At 39.4% G+C, this 27,771-nt stretch overlaps 1 long non-coding RNA gene across 4 annotated transcripts in view; it reads right to left on the minus strand.

Annotated features, from left to right (window-relative positions):
- Nucleotides 1–27,771, minus strand: part of LOC112855623 (uncharacterized) — a 457,783-nt gene that overhangs the window by 278,917 nt on the left and 151,095 nt on the right. For 2 of the 4 annotated variants that reach the window (XR_015252574.1, XR_015252573.1), the window contains one exon: nucleotides 24,128–27,516. The exons of the other annotated variants lie outside the window; for them this stretch is intronic. This is a non-coding gene — a long non-coding RNA (uncharacterized LOC112855623). Of the gene's footprint in view, nucleotides 1–24,127; nucleotides 27,517–27,771 lie in introns of those variants that run through there. 4 annotated transcript variants of the gene reach the window in all.

Below are 27,771 nucleotides of genomic sequence, written 5' to 3' on the forward strand. Positions count from 1 at the left end.
GTCAACTAAAAACGGCAGGCAGAGACTGTGACTCCACCTGCTATGACTGGCACAAAGGCCAATCTCTTTCCCAGGACCACCGCATTCACAGTTCCAGGGAATAGTGCTCACACTGTAGTCTCAGGAATGGGGCCCCCTGGCACCTTCAGTGCACCACTGTCATTGTCATATACGGTGGCTCTTCTGAACCTTCTACTTCAAATTATCATTTCTTCTTTCTCATGAGTATAGAAACATACCTGACAAACGTAAAATATGAGAAAACTTGGAGGAGAGGTATTGAGTCTTGAAACGTGTTTTTGCTTTAAATATCCCTGAATATATTATCTTCTAGAATTAACAGACCTAATAGGAACCCTCAGGACTTATTAAATCCTAGTGTCAAGAATAAAAGTTTCACTCATCTAGAAATCACACTGAGTCTTCCTTAAAAAAAAATTTTTTTAATTAAAAAAATAAAAAACAAGCAAGGGCGTCTGGGTGGCTATCAGTTAAGCGTTTAACTTCGGCTCAGGTCATGATCTCGCGGTTCATGGGTTTGAGGCCCGCATCAGGCTCTATGCTGACAGCTCAGAGCCTGGAGCCTGCTTGAGATTCTGTGTCTCCCTCTCTCTGTCCGCCCCCACAACCTGTGCTCTGTCTCTTTCAAAAACAAATAAACATTTAAAAAAATATTAAAAAAAAAACAAAAAAGCAATCTCCCTTCCTCTCAAAAAAAAATCTAAAAAGGAATCGCTAAAATTCTGCTGAATGATGCAATCCTGCCTCCCACCTCTCTCCTACCAACTTCCGATTGCTAGCCCTTCAATACCACCACTGGTAAAAAACAGAGGAGAGTGTGAAAAGAACCGTGGTAGGCCCATAACTCACAGGTGGATGGACAGAAAAGAGAAGAGGGCTTATCAAGCACAAAAGTTTCAGGCTTCCCACAGTCATCCATGGTCTCATACCATTTGCCAGCACCTTGCTAAGTAAGTACCAGAGGACTCAGTGCTGAAAACATTCCTCCAGGTCCTTGAAACTTATCCTCACTCCTCCACTCACCTTCTCATTAAAAAGAAACAACTCAAAAATTGGTCTGTGCAGGTCAGGGACCCCAAAATATGTGGCAAATATTTGCGGGGTGTTTTTTCAACCAACTTTCCATCCATAGCCAAAAGGAAGTTTCACTTGTCCTTGAGGTTGGAGAACTGAACCATGAAGCTTGAAACAGAGACAATCATGTCATCACAAAAAGCACAAATAGGAAATCTAAGTTCTTAAAAAAGTTCTTATGAAAAAGGTAATGAAAGATTTACCACTTTGCTTTTTCCCTTTGAAAAGAAGTCGATGGCCATTTGGTGTTTAAACGAGAACAAAGCCTCCAGGGGAGAAAGGTGAAGATAAATATTTGTACAAATGTGTCACTGCATTTGACACAATGGGCCAGCAGTCTTTGAAATCTGACGTGTTTCATATCTACACGTTTATTTTTTTTTCTTCTTATTTGCTCTCATGAGGTAAGTCTCTTAGGCTGTCAGCCACCAAAGTGGCTGCTGAATAGAGGACACTGAGGGGCATTTAGCCAACATGACCTCAGAAGTATTGACACTGCAATGAGATCGTGAAATAATTAATTTCTGCACTGCTATACTTTCTGCCAACTAATATTCCAATATGTCCCTCAAGGATGTGGTAAATGTTGGTTTAAGATAAAAAAGTAAAGACAAATATTAGCACGCCACATAGAAAGGTACAGTAGACCTCCCTTATCCATGCGGGATACATTCCAAGACCCCCCAGGGGATGCCTGAAACCGCAGATGGTACTGAACCCTATGCATACTATGTTTTGTCTATGCAGACATACCCATGATAACGTGAAATCTGTAAGTCAGGCATACTAAGAGATTAGCAACACTAAGTAATAATGTAATAAATAATTTTAACACTATACTGTAATAAAAGTTAGATGAATGTGGTCTGTGTCTCAAAATATCTTATTTTACTTTACTCACCTTTTTTCTTCTGACTACGTGAGATGACAAAATGGCTACGTGATGAGATGAGGTGAGGTGAGTGACGGTAGGCCTTGTGACGAAGCCTTAGGCTACTGTTGACCTGAAGGAGGATCATCAGCGTGGGGACTGCGTTGGCCCCAGGTTACTGGAAACTGCTAGAGCAAAACCACGGAAGGCAAAAGCCAGGATAAGGAGGGACTACCGGATGCCTTTTCAGGGAGCTTTGTTTCTTAGCACAAGCCACCTGGATCCCATCGCTGGTGTCTGATTTCATTAGTTTCAAGTGCAGCCGGGGCACCAGGAGTTTTAAAAACTCCTCCGGTGATTCTAATGAGCAGCTACGAATGAGAAACTACATTCGAGAATCTCCAGAGTATTTTGTATTCTATTTGGAGCCACCATTAAAATTGGTCTGGTGAGTTCATGCCAGATGTTAAAAGCTGGGACTGCAGAGATATAGGGCAGGAGGTATAGACAGATAAATAGAAGAAAAAATGTCGCTGCTCCCCAGCCTGAAATCTGGTGAAGGAGACAAAACACACAAATGACAAAAGGTGAAGCTTTAGGAGTACAGTTCTTGAGCCACGAAAAAAAGGTTACAGGAGACCTAGCAGGAGTTTAGTGAAAAGCTACTTAACTGCTGCTCCAGGCACAGGAGGAAATAGGTGAGCGTGGCCGGCACCCTGCCCCCTCCCACAGGCCCTCAGGGCCCAGGTGCCCTCCTCAGAGGCCCTAAGGCCGGGATTACCACACTAGCCTAAAGGGCCAAGGCAGCAGCTCTGTTTGCCAGAACCTGGAGGAAGGTGAGCAGGGTGAAGCCCAGAAGTTTGCCTTCTCCTTTCTAACTCCTTGTCCAAGCCCCACAAACTTGTTTCTATCTCCTCAGGGCCAGAAACTCCTTTCTTCCTACAAGCTGGGAAGGCTGGGCTCCACCCACCTGGCAATGGATTGAAAAGAGATCACCCCTTAGTGTTACCTACCTTTCTTCACTTATTGAAGGTAAGGGCTCTGCTCCTAATTAAAAGGGTCAGAGCTCCTAAGAAAGCCAGAGACTAAGCGAATAATTTCTCTATGTCCCTAATCTCATACAGAAATGAGGAAGCAGGAAGAGAACACTTTTTTTTTTAAGTTTATTGTTTATTTCGAAATAAAGAGAGAGCGTGCACGGGGGAGGGATAGAGAGAGCAGGAGAGAGAGAGAATCCCAAACAGGTTCCACACTATCAGCACAAAGCTGGACATGGGGCTCAAACTCATGAGCCTCGAGATCATGACCTGAGCCAAGTCACTTAACTGATTGAGCCACCCCAGTGCCCCAGGACAAAACACTGTTTAACATGAATGAGTTAGGAGGATGTCACTTACCACTACAGGAAGTATCAAGGAAAAATGTTGATATTGATAACCTTCTAGGATCTATAATAAATCTCACAAGAAAATCTAAAGAGTTTCTAGGTTAGGTAAGGTGTTAATAATTATATTTTTTTTTCTGTGAATAATTATGTATTTTGCTGTGAACTCTCTATCACTTGTATTTATTTCCTGTGACACAATAATTATATTATTAAACACATTTCACTTTTGAGTCATTTGGTGAAAAAAAATAACTCTATTCAGGGACATTTCATTGTTATAGCTCCTTGAACAAACAGCCTGGTGATTTCACTACAGGTTTAAAAATTGCAGGGAATACTGCTCCCACCAGCTTCTTCTTCCTAGGGCCTTTGTCTTCTGCCTCTCCTTTCCTTTTTTAAAATATAACAACAGGCACCTGGGTGGTCGGTTAAGCATCCGACTCTTGATTTTGGCTCAGGTCATGATCCCACAGTTTGGGGATTAGAGCCCCATGTCAGGCTTCATGCTGCTAGCACAGAGATTGCTTGGGATTCTCTCTCTCCCTCTCTGTTTCTCCCGCCTTTTCAAAATAAATTTAAAAACTTAAAAATTTTTTTAAAATATATGTATCTGTCAGGGGAAGACTTCTGACTATGATAAAATAAGGAAATCATTACATCTTCTCCCCAAAAGACAACTAAAACATAAGATGAAATTGTCAAAAACAACCATTTCAGAACTTTGGAAACTAAGCAAAGATAAACAAAAACTGAGAAGTATTTACTTGCAAAAAATTGATAAGTTTTGGATAAAAAGAGTGGAACCCTGTGGCCTTCTTGCCTGGGGCTTCTGCTACCATCCCTCCAGCTCTGACAGCTGGGTTGGTCTAGCAGAACCCGGCAGCGCTAGCTGGAAAATGAGCTGCTTTCTCCTGCTAGACAGGCTCACTTGTGCCCAGTGGGACTGTCAGTGAAAGTAGCAAGACTGGCGGGAAATAAGTGGGGAACCCTCAGGTCTTGTAGCCTGCGGATACAGCTGAAGGTGGGGTGAGTAGCAGACTACCCAGACATTTAAAGGGGACATCCTAGAAATGAGAGCATGCTAGAGGGCCTGGATAAGACCTCCAGCTGGGTGGAATGCTTCATACACACATAGGGGAGATCCAAGAGGTCCCAGACAAAGTAAAATACAGGATGAACTTAAAAACCCTTGACTTGGGGGTGACTGTGTGGCTCAGTTGGTTAAGCATCTGACTTCAGCTCAGGTCATGATCTCACCATTCCTGAGTTCAAGCCCTGCATTAGACCCTGTGCCGATAGCTGGGAGGCTGGAGCCTGTTTCGGATTCTGTATCTTCCTCCCTCTCTCTCTCCCTCTCTCTCTCTCTGCCCCTCCCACACTTGCACTCCGTCTGTCTAAAAATGAATAAACATAAAAAAAAAAAAAACCTAAAAAAGAACTGCCTGACTTGGACATGCTCCTGATGCACTCACAGATCCATTGGCAGAGTGAAGAAGACTCTGCTGGCTCGAGCTGTTTAAGCACAACCTCTGCCCAGTGATTGGTTGACCACTGAGAAACACTGGGAAGACAGGCTAATGGAACGAAACTAAGAATCAAAAAGAAAACAATGGAAAAAATGCCTGACATTATGGAGGAGACAGATTCTGCAGATTAGCTCCAAGCAAGTTGCTAAAACAACAAAGCAACAACAACAACAAAATTTAAAAAAACTTTCAGGGGGAAAACCATCAGAGCCTAGAGTTTTACTATATTTTCTAAACTTACTGGTTTTCAACAAAATAGTATGTGGTAGGCAAAGAAATAAGGTGGTATGACCTGTATTCAGGAAATAGTCAATAGAAACTGGGTGGCCCCTGATACTGTATTTAGCACACAAAGAAATTATCCGAAATAAAATGAAAGAAAAAATGACCAAAGAAGAGACTCAACAGAGCACTTTTGACTCATGGGACAGCATCAAACAGTCAAACATACACATAAGGAACACCAATAATGAAGCAGCAGGGACAGCATCAAACAGTCAAACATACACATAAGGAACACCAATAATGAAGCAGCAGATAGAGAAATGAAGGAATTGATCCCATTTACAATTGGACCAAAAACTATAAGATACCTAGGAATAAACCTAACTAAAGAGGTTAAAGATGCATATGCTGAAAACTGTAGAAAGCTTATGAAAGAAATTAAGACACAAAGAAGTGGAAAAACATTCCATGCTAATGGATTAGAAAAACAAATATTGTTAAAATGTCGATACTACCCAAAACAACCTACACATTCAGTGTAATCCCTATCAAAATAACATCAGCATTTTTCAGAGAGCTACAACAAACAATTCTAAAGTTTGTATGAAACCAGAAAAGACCCTGAATACCCAAAGCAATCTTGAAAAAGAAAAGGAATGTTGAAGGCATCATAACTCTGGACTTCAGGTAATATTATAAAGCCATAGTGATCAAGACAGTATGGTACTGGTACAAAAACAGACACATAGACCAATAGAACAGAATAGAGAACCCAGAAATGGACCCACAAACACATGGCCAGCTAATCTTTGACCAAGCAGGAAAGAATATCCAATGGAAAAAAAAGTCTCTTCAGCAAATGGTGCTGGGAAAACTAGACAATGACATGCAGAAGAATGAAACTGGACCACTTTTTTGCACAAAATAAATTCAAAATGTATAAAGACCTACATGTATGCCAGGAAACCATTAAAATCCTAGAGGAGAAAACAGGCAGCAACCTCTTTGACCTCGGCTGCAGCAACTTCTTACTAGGCATGTCTCAAAGGTGAGGGAAACACAAGCAAAAACAAACTATTGGGACCTTATCAAGATAAAAACCGTTTGCACAGTGAAACAAACAACCAACAAACCTAAAAAGCAAGTGATGGAATTGAAGAAGGTATTTGCAAATGGCATATCAGATAAAGGGTTAGTATTGAAAATCTATAAAGAACTTATCACACTCAACACCCAAAAAACAAATAATCCAGTGAAGAAATGGGCAGAAGACATGAATAGTCACTTTTCCAAAGAAGACATCCAAATGGCTAACAGACACATGAAAAAATGTTCAATATCACTCATCATTAGGGAAATACAAATCAAAACCACAATGAGACACCACCTCACATCTGTCAGAATGGGTAAAGTGAACAACTCAGGAAACAACAGATGTCGGTAAGGATGCAGAGAAAGAGAAACCCCTTTGCACTGTTGGTAGGAATGCAAACTGGTGCAGCCACTCTGAAAAACAGTATGGAAGTTCCTCAAAAAATTAAAAATAGAACTACCCTACCACCCAGCAATTGTACTACTAGGTATTTATCCAAAGATACAAAAATGCTGAATCTAAGGGGTGCATGCACCCCAATGTTTTAGCAGTGCTATCGACAATAGCTAAAGTATGGAAAGAGCCCAAATGCCCATCAACTGATGAATGGATAAAAAAAGAGGTGGTATACACACACACACACACACACACACACACACACAATGGAGTATTACTTGGTGATCAAACAAAATGAAATCTTGCCATTTGCAACAATGTGGATGGAACTGTAATGTATTATGCTAAATGAAATAAGTCAGTCAGAGAAAGACAAATATCATATGGTTTCACTCATATGTGGAATTTAAGAAACAAAACACATGAAGATAGGGGAAGGGAAGGAAAAATAAAATAACATAAAAACAGAGAGGGAGGCAAACCATAAGAGACTCTTAAATATAGAGTACAGACTGAAGGTTGCTAAAGGGGAGGTGGGTGGGGGGATGGGCTAAATGGTGATGAGCATTAAGGAGAGCACTTGTGATGAGCCCTGGGTGTTATATGTAAGTGATGAATCATTAAATTCTACTCCTGAAACCAATACTACACTATATGTTAACTAACGTGAATTTAAATTAAAAAAAAAAAAGGGGGGGCGGGGTCTGTGGGTGGCTCAGTTGATTAAGCATCAGACTCTTGATTTCAGCTCAGGTCATGATCTCAGGGATTGTGGGATGGAGCTCCACATTGGGCTCCATACTGACAGTGCAGAGTCTGCTTGGGATTCTCTCTCTCTGCCCCTTCCCCATTCTTGAGCATATGTTCTCTCTCTCTCTCTCTCTCTCAAAATAAATTAATAAACTTTAACAAATAAATAAATAACATACACATAAGGAGAGTTTTCAAACAATAAGAATGGACCAGAAAAAAAAATACCCGAAGGAATAATGGTCCTACATTATAAGCATATAGTAACAAATTCTGAAAAACAAAGTGAAAGAGAATATCCTTAAAGCAGAATATATTGAGCTAAAATAAGAAAAATAATGGCTTACTTTTGAAGCAAAACAATGCAATTCTGCTTCAAAAAAAAAAAAGTCCATCAACCTAGAATTACATACATGCAGTAATAATATCCTTCAAGAAAAAGATGAAATACATTTTCATATAAGTTAAAGCTGAGAGAACCCACTACCAGTAAACCTATACTTGTGAGAAATGCTAAATCACGTTCTTCAGGCTCAAGTGGAATGATACCAGTTCGAAAATGGCTAATCGGGTCCTACAGAAAGTTCTGAAAAGTGCCTGAAATGGTAAACGAGTAGGTAAATATATAATACTATTTTTTCCTAATTTCTTTGGAATATGTTTGTTTAAAGTAAAATTAAAAGCATTGACTTAGGGATCTGTAACACATGTAGCAAATAATATTACAGCAATTGAAAAATGAACAGGGAAAGCAAAGAGAATTATACTGGTATAATCATCTTACATTATATATAGAGAGAGATTTTATTAATTCAAGATACACTATAGTAACTTAGGTACATACATTGTAGTCCTTGAGCAACTAGTGAAGAATAGAGCAACGATAAAAAATGATAAAAAGAGCAAACGATAAAAAAGGTTATCCTAAATATACATAAAACATTATCCTAAATATACATATATTTGACAAAGTATAGGTGGTACTCAGGATATATAAAAAATTACTAAATTTTAAATTAGGTAATTTAAAAAAATGAATAACCCAATAAACATGGGCAAAGCCTTGAACAGACATTTTACAAAAAAAGGTATAAAGATGCTCAACATTGTCAGTCATCAGGGAAATGCAAAGGAAAGCCACAATGAGATATGCCACACATCCACTAGAATGTTTAAAATTAGAAAACCTAAAATGCCAAATATTATTTACAATCCTGCAATTCCTCTCCTTGTTCACCCAAAAGAAATGAAAACATAATGTTCACAAAGTACATTGTACAAGAATGTTCATTGCACCTTTACTCCTAAGAGCCAAAAACTAAAAGCATGATCTCCATCAGCGGAAAAGTAGATAAACAAATCATAGTATATTTATGCAACAGAATGACTGAACAACAACAACAATAACAACAAAAGAATAAACTACTGACACAAACATGGATGAATCTTAAAGATAATGTGTTGAGGGAGTGGGGGGGGGGAAGCCAGAGACAAGAGAATCCATACTGCATAATTCCATTTATGTGAATTTCAAGAACAAGCAAACAAACAAATCTAATTGCGGGGGGGGGGGGTGGGGGGATAAATCAATGGAGGATGACTTTCTGGGGCTGGGGGACCAACTGAGAAGGGGCATACAAGAATGCTCTAGAGTGACGGAAAGGTTCCATGTCTTAATTCAGATGTATAAATTTGTCAAAACTTAAGATTTTTACATTTTACTATAATTACATTTATATGATGTGATCACATATACCTCAATAAAAATACAAAACTAATTTTTTAAAGGACATTATTCCTTTCTTGCTATATTTCACTGACAGTGATTTCCCCTCAAAGCTACTAAAGGAGGAAGGTACAGAGATGATACCACAGTTCTTTTCAGCTCCCAGCCTTGGATAGGCTTTTGAACTCTAAGCTATGGTCATCCCCAAATTCTGAAATAAAGGGACTTTCCAACCAGAAAATAATGACCACATTTATGATCAATCCACCAAAAGCTAACATGTTGGCAGGTGTCTGCTTGAACATAAAGAACAAAGTAAGACTGCTAATCCACCTGCCTAGTCAATAACCTGATTTTAGGGCATAGGACTTGGAAGTCATAAATCTGAAACCCCCAAATTTGAAACCGACATACTGACTATTCTCACTGAAGAATAAGAATCATGTTTCTGACTAGCACCCATGGAGCTCAGAAGAGAAGGTTTTGCCCATCATTTGTCTCCCAAACCCAGTCAAGAAAAAAAAAAAAAAAAAGTTTACAAACTTATCTAGTCAGGTATGGAAATGGGAACACAGGGTTTCATAGTGACTTAAAAGAATTTTAAAACTACAAGTATTCAGATAATTAAGAAATAAATTAATTATCCAGAATTAACATGAAGCACTGTTAAAAAACTAAGCCAATTCTACATTGCTGATTCACTAAAAACTCAAGAACCAGGACAGAAGTGACAGCAAGAAGGTAGTCACATTTGGGGAGGCTGGATGGCTTAGGTAGTTGAGCGTCTGACTTCGGCTCAGGTCATGATCTCACAGTTTGTGACTTTGAGCCCTGAGATGGGCTCTGTGCTGACAGTTCTGAGCCTGAAGCCTGCTTCCGATTCTATGTCTCCCTCTCTCTCTGCCCCTCCCCAACTTGTGCTCTGGCTCTCTCTTTCTCTCTCTCTCTCAAAAATAAATAAACATTTAAAACAAAAAGATGTGGGAGTCATCTTAAAAAACAAAAGAAGGTAGTCATATTTACAGTGAAATAGTCATAATTCCTATAGCTTTCAAAACAAATTCAAGACTCTGGGTAAGATACTGACAAAAACAAGTGCAGGAAATCAGAGTGTATGAAGACACCATCTACCTACTTACATCCTTTTATTGCTAAAACTAATCTCTAACCCATGCATATTTCTCATAGTCCATGAGTTCAAGCCCCACATCGGGATTGCTGCTCTCAGCACATAGAACACTTCAGATCCTCTGTCCTGCTCTCTCTCTCTGTCCCAACCCTCGCTTGTGCTCTCTCTCAAAAATAAACAAAACATTTAAAAATTAAAAAAAAAATAATGCTAGACAGGTTTAGTGTACTGGACAAAAAAACATTTCAACTTTAAAACAAAAGAATTTTCAGTGACTTGAGTGGGGGAAATTAAGCATAGTGGTTAAAAATATGGCCTAAGTTTGATATATCTAAGTTCAAATTCTAGCTCTGTTCTCTAACTATCAAGTTACTCAGCCTCACTTTGTTTTGATTCCCTGATGTGGAGAATGGGAATGGCAGTAATTTCACAAAGACACTGCAAATATTAAATGTGATGATATATACATTGCTGAAATAACTTTCTAGGTCCAAGGCAGAGCTGTTGCTACCCACAGTGCCACATTAGCAAACCAAAACTTAAATAACTTTTGTGTCCCCATAAATACTCTGCTTGACTAGAAATGCAGAATGTCCAGCTACCCAGTCCCCAAACATGAAGCCATTTCTGGAGCTTTCTCAACCAATCATACATTTTCTATTTGTCTCTTCTTTGTTCTTTATTCTTTATCCTATAAAAGCTTCCTGTCTTTCACCTCATTAAGTAGATTTCTGAAAGGAGACCACCTGCTTTATGATGTGTTAAAGTTTATTGCATCACCTACACCGTCTTCTTTAACCCTTCTTTAACCCTTTTTGGTGACAAGGAATGAGATCCAAAGCTGACTAATGGCCAACAGTAGGAGATGCATAGGTGAGGCGCCCACTGAACCCTTCAACTTCACTGTTCCTCTTGTTCTTACCAAGGCCCATGAATAAGGCACTCTCAGATGTGAGCTATGCTCCCTTGCATATAGCTCCCTGATCCAAATAAATTTTATTTAAAATAATAATAATATATACATATACATATATACAAACATAGAGAGAGAGTGTGTGTGTTCCCATATGGTCCTGGAGTCCCAAAAAGGTGCCAGGGTTTGTTAAATTTCCTGGAAAACTTCTGGGATCACATGAAGTTACTGGGATAATCATACTGAGATCCCACAATGGGTGGCAGCCATTAGGGCCTCACAAAACCTTCTGGTAAGTCCATAGCATAAACCATTGGAGGACTTGGGGGAATAAATTAAGACAAGAAATTCAGACTGTTCAACCCAACAAAATAAAAATTCAAGTCTGTACAAATCAGACTGTTAAAAGCCATCAAGGCATCTGCCACTGTAAAGAAATCTTCTTATGAAGGAAATAATACAAATCTATTGCATATGGGAATCTCAGAAGCCAAAGCCATAAAATTGATGGGCAGAGTGTGTACACTTAAAAGCTGTAATAGCACTCTTGCCACCTAATTCTAAGATTCCCATGTTAGGATAAATTGTGCCTAGAATGGGTTAGATTAACACTAGGTCACCTGCCAACCTTCAGAAAATTTCCATGCAACGAGGTATACTGTAAAACACCACAAAATCCCCAATTTGGCCCCACATTCCTCTTATGTATTAATGTGATTTTGAGAGAATCCAGTCTTAGCTAAAGATATGGGATCTTCAAGTTTCCAAGACTTGAGCACCTCACCTTCTAGCCCACCTGCTTATTTTATGTCCAAGAACTATGGCCCCAGAAGCTTTAGCTAGCTACAAAAATGGCAAAATCTTACTAAGACAACTAGAATTTACAGTGGCCATTATCAGGAGCATTCCAATTAGACAAATCATTCATCTAATAAGTGCACTTGAAAACAAGGGTTCTCAAATCAAACAAATAGAATGGGATACCTATTTTAACTGGAAAGCAGAAGACTCCGAAAGGCTTCAAGATTCCTAAATAGCTCCACTGGAAAATTCATGGCAAAAGGCTAATGAAAAACCGAAGACACAAGAGGTATCCAAAATAAATGACTGTGTAAGACTGACGTGACTCCTACTACTGCCCCCTATGCTCCTTTTCTTGAGTACTCATTCTACTAATCCTCTATCTGAATTGCCTTTCCACTCTAAAGAGACCACAAGGCTGTAAACAGAAGTCCACCAAATTAGTGGCATTACAACTACAACAGTTCCAAGTCCAGAAACCTAAAACACCTGGGCCTCCCTCATTGTATGTTCTGAGGGGTCAATCATCCAAACACTTGCTTAGGATAATGTGCTCAAGAAGACCCACATACTTTTTTTTTAATCTTTTAAATGTTTATCTATTTTTGAGAGAGAGAGACAGAGTGTGAGTGGGCAAGGGGGAGAGAGAGAGGGAGACACAGAATCAGAAGCAGGCTCCAGGCTCTCAGCTGTCAGCACAGAGGCCAACACGGGGCTCAAACTCACAAACCATGAGATCATGGCCTGAGCCAAAGTTGGACGCTTAACTGTCTGAGCCACCCCAGCGCCCCAAGAAGACTCATATTTTTAATCAAACCTCTTAGTCAAGAAAAATGGTCAAGAAGATGCTCAAAACTGGAGACTGTTGAAATAACTTCCTAGGCCCAAGATGAAGCTGCTTCTGCCTGGGGTGCCACATTAGCAAATCAAAACTTACGTAATTTTCACGTGCCTGTAAATGTCCTGCTTGACCAGAAATGCAGTGTATCCAGAGTGTCAATCCCCAAACACCAAACCAACTCTGAGCCTTCTCATCTCAAACAAAGTTGACTATGTGGCCCCAACCAATTAGATATTTTCTGTTTATCTCTTCTTTGTTCTTTATTCTATATCCCATAAAAGCTTTCTGCTTTTCCAGCCCATTTTTGCTGTTCTCCAAAAGGAGACTGTCCACTTCACGAAGTGTCAAAGTTTGTATCACTTGAATTGTCTTCTGTAATCATTTTTTAGCAATATATAAAGTGCTTAGCATAGCTACTGAAGAGTAGTAATTTTTCAGTAAATGCTAGGTATTATTATACTGTCCTCTTACAACTCACAGAGACAACAACAAAAAAAAAGCAATTTAGGGATAACATTTTATCAACGTTCAGTTTTTATCCCAAAGAATTTTCGTAAATGATTGTGCTTTTTATATCACATACATATAGTTGTCATATGTTTAAGAAAGTGATTCTTAGGCTACATGAAAACAGTAAAAATCCCTTTTATATTTTATGATTACCATTTTATAGCTATTAATGAAGGAACATTTTCTGACTTCTTAAAAAAATCTGTTGATCAAACTGTCCCCCATAAAGGAACTGGTAACGACCAGAGGCCAATGACACATGCAGCTGCCATACCTGATGGATCAGTTCACATCTTACCTACATAGGTCAATGGGACATGAAATAGTTTCTTTTTTAGCAAGAGGCATTCTAAGAATTCCTAATGAAAACTTTGTTTTATTCCCTGGAATATGAGAGAATCACTGTGGCAGATGTCCAGGGGCTTTTTACTCCACCAAGTCCTGACATATTTCAAGTGTTTCAAAAGAATCTGTAGTAGATCAGGTTCCCCAGGGAACAGACTCAGAGCCTCCAAAATTGCATGCAAGAGTTTTCTTCGGGGGCTGCTTTTAGGGTTGGACCAAGACAGAGGCTGGCTGAGATTCTACAGGGAGCTCTGGGCAAGAATGGCTCTGCAGAGTCTTCCTAACTTGAAGCACATGGACCAGCCACTGGATATGGGCTGATCCCTGGGGAGGGTGCATGGCCTGGGGCAAGGCAGCACTGATGGCCACGGGCAACTCCTGGAGGAGAATCAATACTTCCAGCCTCCGAGTAAGGAGTACCTCAGTACTGAAGTAGGATCCAAGTGGAGTACCACTGCCTCCACTCCACAGCCTCAGAGACTGTGAATCTACCTGACCCTGAGACTAACCAATGACCGGTGACTACAAGGCCACAGCTGGCAACTTATATAAATGCCAATTTGGGGCGCCTGGGTGGCGCAGTCGGTTAAGCGTCCGACTTCAGCCAGGTCACGATCTCGCGGTCCGTGAGTTCGAGCCCCGCGTCAGGCTCTGGGCTGATGGCTCGGAGCCTGGAGCCTGTTTCCGATTCTGTGTCTCCCTCTCTCTCTGCCCCTCCCCCGTTCATGCTCTGTCTCTCTCTGTCCCAAAAATAAATAAAAAACGTTGAAAAAAAAATTGAAAAAAAAAATGCCAAATTAAGCATCTTTTGTGGCTGGTCTTGTTGCTACTACTTTTAGCTTATCTTTGACTCTCTTGAAGACTGGAACTTCTACTCCCTAAACTAAGTCTATCTTGTTACATGGATCCATGGTGCTGTTTAGAATGGACCAGAGGGCAATGCCACATCTGAGGAAGAATGCACTTCCATATCCATACAGGTCCCCACACTGCTGCTTTTGGCTTGATATGGCCTGGTTTAGGAGAAGACTTCCTGAAGTGGAGAAACTATGATCTCAGAGTTCATATTTTAAATTAAAGCTCTGTTGATACAGCTGAGAGTGATTTTGTGTGTGTGTGTGGTGGGGCGGGCAGTGGCGGGGGGGGGGGGGGGGGGTCATGGGCAACATACACTGGTTTCTGCTCCTGCACTGAAATTCAACAAATCCATCTTTACATATTACTGAAGCCACAGGCTGATGTGTGGCCTGTGGAACGAAGCCTGTGAAGGTGGTTAACTAGATCCTGAGGCAGAGAGAGATCAGAACAGCCTGTCCATCTCTGGTATGTAAGGGTGGTGCCCAAGCAGGGAGGCAGATGGTTGTTCTGCCCCAGAAAACAGCTGCTTTGGAATTTCTGTGGTTAGGTATTTAGAGGAGAGCTGATAAAGTGGGGAAAACATAAAGGATGAAGTGAAGGGGGAAAAGAGCAAAGAGGAGGATTATTGCGAGAGAGAGATAGACAAAGAATTTTGGTAGAAAAAGGATGGCACCTGCAGTAAGAGTATCTGTTTCAAGACCCATCTTGGCCATTTATTAGCTGCTTAGTTTGGAATCCATAATTAATCTCCCCAAACCTTATCCATGAAACGGAGCACAGAGACTTGACATAAAAATCAATCAATAAATATAAATGACAATGTTTTGCACTCTGTAGGGTGCTTATACAAATCCCAGATTCTTTAGAGACGATGCATTTTCGTGGTTAATTCTCTGAATCAATAAGAACACAGATGCTTCTTTCTTCGTATTTAGTTTGGTTGCATAGTACTTGAAGCATTTTAAATTTCTTTCCTCTCTTGGTCAATGGGATAATACTTCCTCTCTTAAGTACTAAGCAGTGACGGCACATTCATTCCAGCAAATTGAGAGATGGCTGGTAAACTTGAAATTTCACATAAAGCAGGCATTTCTTGAATTCAAGTTGTCCTTACATTTTATGTCAATGAAACTAAGTCTTCTTTGGAGATGTCTGTCAAAAAGTATGTTAACCATCTTAATGTTCCTAATGATGATTCTGTGGCAATGTAAGATACTATTGCCATCAGCCTAAACTGCTTTTGAATCAACAAAGATTCATTAGAGATACCTTTGTCATTGTGGCAACTCTTATTATTCCAACTCTTTCGGAACTGGTCATCTTAGATACAGGAGCTTCAGTTAATGCAAAGATGCCAATCCTTACCATATGGGACAGCTAGGATTTTCTTATAGCCCCTGTTTTCTAGAGAAAAACAGAACCCAAAGACATAGACACGTGCACATTTTCATTTGCCTTTCCTTCTCAGTTTTTGGGCATCACTGGGGGCAGGTAAGTAGTCACTTCTTTGCATTCACGTGTATGCACAGACATTTTCTATAATCGTCCATCTTGGTTCCTTGCTTCAGCATTCGATATTTCTCAAAGACCTGGAATTCAAAACTCATATGCTGACATAGTTAAGTGGTTAATCAAAAAAAATAAAAATAATAAAACCTCTCAAACTTCTGAATCCTCCTTCTCTTTCTTTGATTCATTCGCTCATTCACTGCCTCGGCTTGAAATAGCAATAGCTATTTCTTATATTTTAAGAAAGATATTGTGCTCCACAAAGATTATAGCCAGATAATGAATATGGCCAAGGGAAAAAAAAAAGGAGAAAATGTGTTCACATGGATCCATGTAAAACAAGAATGACATCTGGATGCCATAAAGTAGATTTCTCATCTGCTGGTAAAACGTCTCCTGGTTTTTCTATTATGGAGCCATAAAGTAAGAGATGTTGTTAAAACCCACCCATACTCCAGAGGAACTCTGTCTAGGTCTATGCTTAACCTGCTTGAAGTGAAATATTAACAAGAACAGAAGGTTTGGTATTCCCAGTGCTGAAAATTCTGAGTAGTGATAAGTCATGGTCACTATTAATCACGAAAGGGTGTTTCTTTCCATATGGAATAAATTCTAAGGAATTTTATTTTTTTTATTTTTGAGACTGGTGAATTATACCAGAATAAAAGAAAAAAAATCTTCTAAGATTCCAGGTAATCTGAAAAATCCATTTATGTGACAGCATAACAACTGATCAAAGCTTTCTTCCCCTCCGAGGCTCTGTTCATTTTCGGTCAATGCCTACATCTTGAGATGTCTGAGGACTCCAAGGTGTCATCCTGAGACAGTGATCTGCACCTGATTTTCCACTTAAGAAGCTGACTTGATGTACACAAGCATATTCTGCATATTCCGCTGTGAGCACACATGGAGTCACTCTACTTGTAGTTAATGCCTATGGGAAATGATCTTTCTAAGGCAGGAAGTCTGTCCATGCTTCTGTGCTGGTGTTTACATTATTGCCTCAGCTTGAAATGTTCTCCATCCTCCAATTCTCAATGTATTGAAATGTTTTAAGTTTAACTCAAATACCACCTCCTCTCTGGAGTTCTCCTTTACTGCCCACAATTAGAATGAATTGCTCCTCATTCTCTACACTCCCCACAACATATTATCTGTCCTTCTAGTTTGCTCCTATCTACCCTTCCTTTTCTTATAGTTAATTCCATACCTATGTTTCCTTTTCTCTGGCAGAAATTCATAAATGCTTCTGAGAGTCCCAGATAAAACAGGACAGATAAAAAAAGTAGGACTTGGTTTGAACCAAATTATTTTGGCTCTGATATCTAAGTTATGTTTTGTTCAAGAAGATTAAAAAATACCAAAACTCTAGTCTAAGAACTCTCTTTTGATTTCACATCCAGAATTTTCCAGGGAAACATTTTTCATGTCTCCGGACCTTACTTTGTTTTCAGGCTGTAATGGGGACACTGTGAAGATCAAAAATACAAAACCTTGACTTTAAGAGTTGCCCATAGCTCAGAAATAAAACAGAGATTCTGTATATGCACCACAGAAAACCAAAGGCAAGACTCTAACCCAAAGGCCAGCAATTTAGAGATCCTTGTTTTATTCTAGTCCTCTGGCTACGACAGAGAAAAGCTTCCTATCCCCTGCATTCCCCATAATGAATTCCTCCTACAAGTATGGAACAGGCTGTTGGCTCAAAATCAACTCTTCACAAAATGAGACTCCAATCCAACTACAAGAAACAGCACCCAGAAGATAAACATACCACAAACAATACTTAAGTGCTCTTTCATATTACAAACATCAAAAAGGTAGGACTATCCAAAACCTAGAGTGGAAAAAGGAGCAAAGACCAACTTGCCATCACCTTTTCCTCACGTCCCCAGGATTTTCACTTTTCCCAGAATTTTTTTCAAATAATTTGTTTGTATTCTTAAAACGGAAAGTTAAAGCAAAATTTTACATGGAGTTGGTTCATGAGACATATTATCCTTATCTGTGTGGTTGCTGGTCTTATAATACTAGATAATAGTAGAATACTATACTAGAATACTAGAATATAGTATCAGGCCACAAAATATGAGATGCACAAGTACATACATCTTCCCTACAGACAAAACCTGTTATTTTTCTTAATAACTGCTTTAGAAATAAAAACAATCTTTACATAGTTTTAATTCAACTCTTAACCTTCAATGGTCCTGTATTCAAGGTAAAAGTGACCAGATGGCTAATGTGGGAGTTGTGAGGCAATTTTAGGACTGTTTCCAGGTAACACCAGGACTCTACTTCCCCATCCTGCCCACCCCCTCCAATTTTCTAGGATAATGGAAGCGAGAAAAGCAAGGAATAAGTCAAATCTTGAGACCATTCAGGAAAAACTCTGACATCAGGCACTGCTTAGAATTACTCAAATACCTTTAACAGGTGGCCCCGGACCCTAGACTTGTGAAAAAGTCACAAGAGGCATGGGATCCTTTGTTACCTGCCAGCACAGGCTGTTTCCTGAGGAGAACAAGGCAGGCAGCCAGGTCGCGCTGAGTCAGCTGTGTCCAGGTGCAACAGTCCCTAGAAGAGGGTTAAGCATCCTGGGATTCAGTAGACAGCCGTACCACAACAGAAGGTTATTGGGGTGCAAGAGATCCAAACTCTAAGGCTCACCATCAGAGTGATTTGATTCGCTTTACTTCCTAATGTCTCCCTCCCATTTCCTCCTCCTTCTTAAGCATCTGTTAGGACACTGCTAGAACTGAAAATGCAGTACTGTTTCCTATAGCTTCTTCTGCAGGGAGAAATCTGTTATCCTACACACTATGTTGACTTTCTTATCTTTCTCTGAAGTCCCAGAGAATACGTAAAGAACATGTTTCACTTTGTTATCCTTCTGGGAGTTTTTCGTTGTTAAAGTATTTGCAGTTATCAGGACAAAGGTCCCTTCCCCTTTAAAAAATCAGGTGATTAACTGTTGCACCTTTCATTGGGGCATATCAATCAGTAGTAAAGGACTTGGGGCACCTGGGTGGCTCAGGCGGTTAAGCATCCAACTCTTGATTTCAGCTCAGGTCATGAACTCATGGTTTGTGAGTTGGAGCCCTACCCTGGGCTGGCAGCACAGAGCCTGCTGGGGATTTTTCTCTCCCTCTCTCTGCCCTTCCCCCACTCATGCGCATTAGTGCACCTGCACACATGAGAGCCCGCGCAGGTGTGTGTGTGTGTGTCTCTCTCTGTCTCTCAAAATAAATAAATCAAACTTTTTTTATTTTTTTTTTTTTTAAATTTTTTTTTCAACGTTTTTATTTATTTTTGGGATAGAGAGAGACAGAGCATGAACGGGGGAGGGGCAGAGAGAGAGGGAGACACAGAATCGGAAACAGGCTCCAGGCTCCGAGCCATCAGCCCAGAGCCTGACGCGGGGCTCGAACTCACGGACCGCGAGATCGTGACCTGGCTGAAGTCGGACGCTTAACCGACTGCGCCACCCAGGCGCCCCAATCAAACTTTTTTTAAACAAGGAGTGCAGGACTTACGGAAGGTAGAAAATACATAAACTGGGGTTCTGAAAATCCCTGTTAGAGGGCAATTCAGTGTCAGGGAAGAAGGATATGAGGGGCCACAAAAACCTGAGGCTTCAGATGGCAGGAAGGACAGGTTGGGGAGAGAAATCTTAGAATTACTTAAGAATGTGTTTACAGCTTCCACTAAATAGCAGGAGAAATTAATATTTATTTTCTAAATAGCAGTTTAAGATAAAAATCATTGTCCCAAAAGGTAGTTCATAAAATAGCAGGGGAACTGACAGTTCTATATGTGTGTAAGAGAGAAAACACCAGCACAGATCAGTGAAATAATTTCAATGTCTAAGTGTTTTATGCAACACCCATTCCCAGCACCTTTAAACATTTATCTTACTGGGTGAATCCATAATTAATGAGGAGTAAAGTTAACAAGTAGGTTTTTAGGGGTGCCTGGGTGGCCCAGTCGGTTAAGCATTGGACTTCGGCTCAGATCATGATTTCACCGTTGGTGAGTTCAAGCCCTGCATCGGGCTCTGTGCTGACAGCTCGAGCCTAGAGCCTGCTTTGGATTCTGTGTCTCCCTCTCTCGCTACCCCTTGCCCACTCACACTCTCTCTCTCTGTCTCTCTCTCAAAAATAAATAAACATTTTTAAAAATTAAAAAAAAAACAAGATTTTTAATAGTCAAAATCATTGATTACAGTGCAGCCACATTCACTGCCCACCTAACTACACACAGAAGCACAGAGGTGAGAAAGGGAGAAGAGAGAGAGCAAAGGCGCCAAGGAAGGAGATCTGAGAGGACCTGAGTCCTCAGGCTCAGCTTATTTCCCACTCCCACCTTTGAGAGCAGAATGCTGGTTATCCTGAGACACGAGCTCAGTTCTGCCACAGCCTTTGTCATCGCCAATGGTCTCTGATCCAAATAACATTATTCACGGTTCTGGGAAAGTTACCTTCTACTCGGGGGTAATTTATCTCTGCACCAACGAAAGTAGGAATTTTAAAAAATCACCTACTCGCTCCAGTTCCTGACCAAATTTCTCTTCCGCCTCCTACTTGTTTAACCAACTTCAAGTCCCCTGCTTGAAAGACAAGCGGCGCAAGCCTGGGGGCTGGCAGGTGGGTGCGTGCGTGCCTGTGTGCGTGCCTGCGTGCGTATGACGTAAGCCCAGGTTAGATACTTAGTCTTTGCAAACTGGCCACACCGCTGCCAAATGTCAGTGTTTAGACAGCCTCTAAAGCAAACTGTGGGGCGAATATAGAGCATGTCATCTACACCCTGTGGTGAATTAATTAGGAATATCTGATACAATCTCCATAATTGTAGAGGATAAGGTCACTTCACAAATAAAGAGCCTGAGTAAGACTACTGAAAAGATGTCAGATCTCTCAAGATTAACACATTAAACTCAACTGCAATTTTAATTGAAATTGAAATACCAATAGGACTTTTTTTTTTTTTTTAATATTTGATGTGACAAAATTATTCTAAAATATACCCGGGAGAGGGGAACTATCAGAGTATCCAAGAAATAAGCTTTAAATAATAAAATGAAGATGAAAGTAGTAACAAGCAGAGAGAATTCGTTGGAGTTATTAAACCATATTATAAAACAAATAACTGAAACTGTAGTAGAAGTCTAAGAATAAAAAGATGAATAGAACAAAATATGAAGTTTAGAAACAAATTCAAATACATATAAAACATGGTTTATGAAAGAAAGGGTCTCATGTCAAATAATAGTGAATTATTTAGGGGCTACGCTAAATATAAAAGGAGGGTGTTAACGTCTTTCCTCATGACAGAGACCAAATTAAATTCCAGATGTACTCAAGAACTAAATATGAGTAGTAACACCATTTTAAAAATCTGGTGGAAAAAATTATCAACATTTTTCTGATCTTGGGGCATAATAGTTATGAATAAGTAAATATTTTATAAGTAGAACCAATAAAATGCAATACTGATAGATTTGACTACCTATAAAGCAAACTTCTTAATGCCAAAAATGCCTTCAACAAAATTTGAAACTTAATTAAAATTAAAACATAATTTAAAAATTAAAAGTGGAAAACTCACACATGCAAATAGTAATGTAATAGAAATTCATGGCAAGAAAAAAATTTTTCTTTAGTTATACAGCACTTAGAAATCAGCAATAAAAACAACAAAAATAAAGACCTAAAAATATGTTCAATAAAATGTTATAAATAATATAATAAAACAGACAATTCAGAGAAGAAAAACATGACTGAATAGCAACTGCATTCTTACACTTCTTAATAAAATACTTAGATATAGGTAACAAAATACTGCATTTTGCCTACCACACTGGCAATTATTGAAACTAAGTGTGCCAGTTATTGTGCAAGGAAATGAGAGGCTTAATCTATTACTGGTAAAAGGTATAAATATTTCTTACTTTCTAGGAGGACAAAATGACAAAATGTATCCAAAGTCTTAAATATGTGCATACTCTTTTAATCACAAACTCCTCTGAGAAAATTAAAGACATTTTCTAAGATTTATGGAGTGGATATTAATCGCATGTTATTTATAGTTCAAAAATGGAAAACAATAAAAAGATTAAAGTAAATATTATAAAGCTACTTAAAATGATGCCACAGAATAATAGTGGTATGAAAAAAAGTTCATAATATATGGCTAAGTGTAAAAAGCATATTTTAAAAAAAATATGGTTTTCACTTTGTAAAAGCACACACACATGCACACATGTGTGCACACAAACACACAACTAACTAGGAGATTATACCTCAAAATGCTACCAGTTATTACCATCGAATGGTGGGATTACAAGTAATTTTCATTTTCTTTCCCAAGCTTTTATGTGTTTATAAAAGATGAAGAATTTTATGTAGATTTAAGATGATGACTTTTTTTCATTGAGGAAAATGTTATTAAAATAGTAAAGATAAAGAGTAAGGTAATTAAAATGGAATGAAGTATTTTAGCTATGTCTCTAAAGAGGTGTTTCTTTTCAAGACCAAAAGATATTCTTACAGTTTTTGAACTATATCCTTCTTAAATTCAAGCACCAAGACACAGTTGGGTAGAAAAAGTTGCTGCCAATCTTTGATTTTAATTTAGTTGCTGGAAATCTGCACTTGAACACCTGGGAAAACAGACAACTGTGTATTAGTGGATTTACTTTGTCTTGTGTACTATGCCTAAGTTGCTTCTGTTTAGCTATTGGAAAGTTACTGGTAGGAGCAGAGGGAGGTTTAGAATTTAACAATGTCAACAGTATTTTTAAAAATTCTCTGCTTTATCTTCCCCCAAGGAGATGAGGAAAAAAAAACCCCAAAAACGAAACCTTGGCGGCTCCAGGGCATTTTCTATAACTAGACATATATAACTCTCCTGGAATGGAATGGATATTTAATCCATTTTCCTTTCCTGTGCTATTTTAGTCTACTGTAGCATCCAACTCTTAAAGCATTTCTACAGCTAGTTGTCAGCAATGGCACCGGACTTACACTGGCCTAGAAATGGCCTGTGGGGTGGTGAAGCAATGGCCCTCAGCTCCCAATCACTCCTCCACTTAGAAACAGATCAAGAAATATCCCCAGAGGTCCTAGGATTCTTTGCGAGCCATGTGATCTGGGGCAGGCCACTTAACCTCTGCAAGCCTCAATTCCTCATCTGAAAAAGAGGGATAGTAATGCCAAACTTACCAAGTTCCAATAAGGAATAAATTTTACAAAAAGGGTAAAAATGGATTGGGGGAAAAGCCATACAAATGTTCTGCCATTTCGGTGCCACACTGAAAAAGCCATTGGTTCCAGCAGAATGAGATTTGAGTCTTCATTGGGGTGAGATGTTGCCAGCACTCTCAGGGGTTAGACAGTTGTGGGGTGACCTTTCTGCTTGATGATTGCAGCCACTGAATGGTGTTGACAAAGGGCAAAGGAAAAGAATGCTTCTTACCAAAACCAAACTCCAAGTAAATTGAGAAGAAGAGCAATCCATGCCTCTGGTCTAATCCTTTAAAATCTTCTCTTTCAGAGAAATCATTTATGGCAGAAAAGTTTAAGTCAATTATTTTATTCTCAACTGTACCACAAGAAAAATGTTGTGTTTTTCCATCAGCCATTTTCCTGGTAATTCTTTCTCCTCTCTCATTTGACCTCTTGTTGTGGGTGTTACCTGAAATTCTGCCCTCCCTCCTCCCCGTGTTCACTTCACTATTAACTTACTCCACCCCTTTATACTTGTGCAGAGCAAACAGCAGTCCTAGTTAACGTGAGATGCTCATAATCATCTCCACCAAAGAAAAGTAAGAAAAGTAAGAGTGTGTGTCTGGGGGGGGGTTGCTTTAAGGAGATGTTCTAGGGAGTTGCCCATTTGGGAGACTGCCTCTATCACTTCAGGAGGTTTTTTAACAAATGTATGATCAATGGATCCAAAATACTAAATCTCTCAGATTATTAAAATTATCTGCTATTAATGAAAACAAAAGGCAAATCCTACAGGAACATGTTCACAGTGTTCCAAATGGCTACTACCAAAAAATACACCCTTTCTTACTCCAAATGCTTTCTTTCACTGACATTTTTCCAAAGAAAGGAGAAGAATCAAAATTCAGCCATCTGTTTTGTCCAAATACATTTAAACCCAGCAACATTTATTAAACATTTATTAGACACACAGCATGGGCCTAGTCAATACAGTGGATGTGTAAGGACTAGGGCTCAAAACATAGGCTTTGGTGTTTGGTTTTCAATGTGGTTTCCATCACTGACTAGAGTTGCTGTAACAAATGACCACAAACTGGGTGGCTTCAAACAACATAAATTATTCTCTCACACTTCTGGAGGCCAGAAATCTGAAGTCAAGATATCAGCAGGGTTGGTTGCTTCTGGAGGCTGAGGAGAAATCCATTCCATGCCTTTCTCCTAGCTTCTGGTGGTAGCCAGCAATCTTTGATGTTGCTGGTTTTGTAGACATGTCACTCCAGTCTCCGCCTCCATCTTCATATGGCCATCTCTGCGTGTGTCACAAATCTTCCTCTGCTTTCTTCCATCAGAAGACCTATCATTGGATTTAGGGCCCACCCTAAATCCAGGATGACCTCATCTCAAGATCCTTACCTTAATGATATCTGCAAAGACCCTATTTCTAAGTAAGGTCACATTCACAAGGACTGGGGGTTAGGGCGTGAACATGTCCTTTGGGGACCACTATTCAACCCACTATATCGGCTGTCACCTTGGGCAAGTTATATAAACTTTAAGCCTACATTCTCTTGACAATAAAGTGAGAATACTCACTATAACACTGTAGAATAATAATCAAGATTAAATAAGATAATGTTTATGAACTGTTTAGTGTATTGCTTAGTTAAGAGTAAACACTCAGTAATTATTGGCTGCTGAAGTTACAAGTAGTGCCATCATTTCACTACTAAGCACCCTGCGGGATTCAGAAATGACAAAGCACAAATCTTTCTCCCTAGAGTCTTATAAACTGAGAAGGGTGGATGCACATTGATTCCAGACCTTGCTTTGACTGGCTTTTTGTAAGTCACAAAGTCCTCGATATTATTAAACACACAGTTGCCTCAGCCCCCTGAGATTACAGCGGGCAGACTATAGGTTGATTCCTCAGGTGTCGATATGAAGACTGGCCTCTTTTTCTTTCCAAATCACCATGGTCTCCCATTCTATCTTCTAGAACCTCCCAAGGGCATAGCAAGTAAAAAAGATGTTCTTCTGGGATTTGAGAGGATGCTCGTTCTGAAGTTTTCCACACTGACAAATGAAGCATCATTTAAAACCCCTGGTCAGAAAGGCCACCTATGTGACACTCTGCAGAGACAGCCACAAGCAAAAACTCTCCAATAATCCAATAAACTCCTCGCTGTGGTTTCCTATTGCTCCTTTATAATTTGGCATATTGGAATGCATGCAGGTGCAATCTAAAGACTATATGCACAACTTATTCTTCTCACAATGTCAGCCACCACCAATAGAACTCAGCATTGTCACAAAATGAAAAGAAATTTCAAAGGAATCAGTTGGCAACACATGGAATATTAATGAATAGAATATCCATCAGAGTTAGGCATTCAGAAACACACACACACACACACACACACACACACACACACACACACAGATGAGAAGAACTGAGTGCAACAAAAACTTCTCACAGTACCATGGCTCTCAGTTACTGAAAAAAACCCCTGTGATTATTTTCAGTTGAATTTCCAACTTAGTTTTATAGTTTGTTTGTTTACCTATGGAACACAAATGCCTAGCGGAAAAGTACAAGTTTCACCCAAATCATTTAATGAGATATACATCCCCAAATAACTGGTTGGTAAGAGAGTCCCAAACCTTCGTTCCATTTACTTAGTAGTTTCACATATTTAGTCAAAATAGTCAAACAGATTTGTGTATAGACATGACCATTAACATATATGTTAGTTAATTTTAATCCAAACCTTTAAGGATGAATTTAAATGAACCCTAATGAAAAGGGTAATAATACCAGTTTAACAAAACAAGGAGTATGAACTGGGTAGGGAGGAAGTTTTCTGTGTGTTTAATTCTTAAGCAACAAGAACAGAAGTGAACAAACATCTAAGAAGACCATGCTGATGCACTGTGAGCTTTTTAAAATTTTATAGTAAAAGATCTTAGGAAGAAAAGAAAAATATTGTAATGCCTAAGATCCAAGGATGTGAAGAGAAGATCATAAACCATTGCTTTGTTCAGGTTTAGATACATCACTTTTTGTGTGTGAAGTCTGCTCTATTTGGAGCTGACAGGGTGAATTAAGGGGCCTACTGGTCTGGTGGTTACATGACCCTATGCAAAATGCAGATGGCAAAAGAAATCATTCCCCATATGCCCTGACTTGGATCATCCTCTGTGCTCTCTGCAGAAAGGGATTACTCTATCCAACTCTGTGGTCAGTGGTAAAATTGTTTGTTGAGCTATCCCAAAGTACAGAGCCTGGCCTATTGATGAATTGATGACTCAAGGGGTTAAACACACTATTTGGTGTTTTCTTGCCAGGGAAAAGAAAATTAATGCTGAATTCAGATGGGCACATTATGGAAACTGAAATCTAAGATGGTAATAGAATGAGTAACTCCAACCCTGGAGTGACAGAATCATGAAATACAAGAAGAAATGACATTCTGGGAATCCAACTACACAGCCAGAAATGGACTTGTCACAACTTATATGTGTGAGGCCAACCTTCGCCCTGGTGCTTAAGGAGAAAGAAAACCTTGGCTATATGTTCCCTTTTGGAAAGTCACCCCAGCTTCACAGACATAGTTGTCCACTACTAAATCTTTTTGTAGAAAATAAAGCAGAAAAGGATCACTGCACTGACTTCTAATTAAATGCTAAATGCATACCCAGAACCAAACAAAGTTGCATGCAGCATTTAAAACATTCAAAAAACAAACACTAAGCCATTTAACATACTTTTTCAAGGTGTTGGCCTTTTGGAAATCTTAGGGAATGTTATTATGAAAATCCAAATCAGAAGCATATGTAGCATCCACCTTTTTTTTTTTTACCAGACTCAGAAGATGCCCAGAATCTTTGAAGAGCACAATAGCAGAGAGGACTGGGCAGTGGAATGCAAAATGAAGTGGTTCTGCTCATTCATGGGTCTGGGGTCTGTGAAAAGGGCAGAAGATGATAGATGATGAAGGCACCAACTTTCTTCTCTGTCTTATCACATCCAAACTACCTGCTAGGTTTTAAGTTTGGTGTACAAACATCAATTTCGTTCTCCAGGAAATTCTGCCATCAGGAGCACTCCACACCTCCACTTGGAACTTCAGAAGATCACAGGTTTGCCACAGATACTTTAAATATCCCAAAAGGTGTAATGTCTTAGAAGTGCAAAGTCTAGGCTACCATGTATCAGTCTATTTCTCACATCCAGTTTCACCAGAGAGTCCTATTGACCTTTCCCCCATCATTTCCAAGATGAGTAAAGTTGGAGAAAATTATTCCTTTGGGGGCCCTGGAAAATTAAGGAAAAAAAATAATTAGAAGTTAAGTGAAATATCTGTAGAAAGGATAAAGGACATGAAGTACTTCACTACCAGAGATTTAAACTTTTCCAGAGATCAGTAGATCCCCAAATGAAATCCAAATCCAAGGCTACTTGACAATTCCATTTTAAAAATGTGATGACGGTTTACATCTTTGTCCACACTGAACATATGCCTTTTTGTTTCAAGGACTTTTTAGAAGAGAAGAGTGACACAAAATGCAA

This window comes from Puma concolor, chromosome B3, assembly GCF_028749965.1.
Source record: "Puma concolor isolate L17-30 chromosome B3, mPumCon1.1.hap2, whole genome shotgun sequence".
In the NCBI taxonomy this organism is placed as follows: Eukaryota; Metazoa; Chordata; class Mammalia; order Carnivora; family Felidae; genus Puma; species Puma concolor.